The sequence below is a fragment of the Nyctibius grandis genome, chromosome 11 (genome assembly GCF_013368605.1).
Source record: "Nyctibius grandis isolate bNycGra1 chromosome 11, bNycGra1.pri, whole genome shotgun sequence".
Classification (NCBI taxonomy): domain Eukaryota; kingdom Metazoa; phylum Chordata; class Aves; order Nyctibiiformes; family Nyctibiidae; genus Nyctibius; species Nyctibius grandis.
In genome coordinates this window covers 20755988-20756468 of record NC_090668.1, presented here as the reverse complement: position 1 = coordinate 20756468, position 481 = coordinate 20755988, and positions in this window count along the sequence as shown.

The window sequence follows — 481 nt, the reverse complement described above, 5'->3', positions numbered from 1 at the left end:
TGAGTAGGTCTCGTTTTGTTCCCGCTGTGTTGGATGGTGCTTTTCGCTCCGCAGGATGCGAGTGCGGCCCCGTTTCTGCATTCACCCTGAAGCAGCTTTCTTCCATCTCTAACCCAGGGGCCCTTTGAGAGCTCATTTCTGTCCTAAGTTCTAAGAATTTCACTCTGGAGTTTTATTTATCTACAGCTAAATGAGAAAAATAAAAAGGGGGTGTGGGGAGAAAATACAGGTAATAAACTATTGGAGCTGAGCCTCGGTGGGAAAGGAGATGTGCACCACTGGAGTCCAAGTGGTACCGTCATCCTTCCCCTGCTCACCGATGATCTCCCTGTCTTGGGCATGGCTCTTAGCCCCAGTTGGGTCTGTTACTGCCCTCTAATGAGGGAAACCAAAACTGCAGGGTTTTTTCTTAATTTCCCTTTTTTGAAAAGCTGAAGGGACTCCTTGGCCCAGCATCTGGGGCCAGGGAGATGCTGAGGCT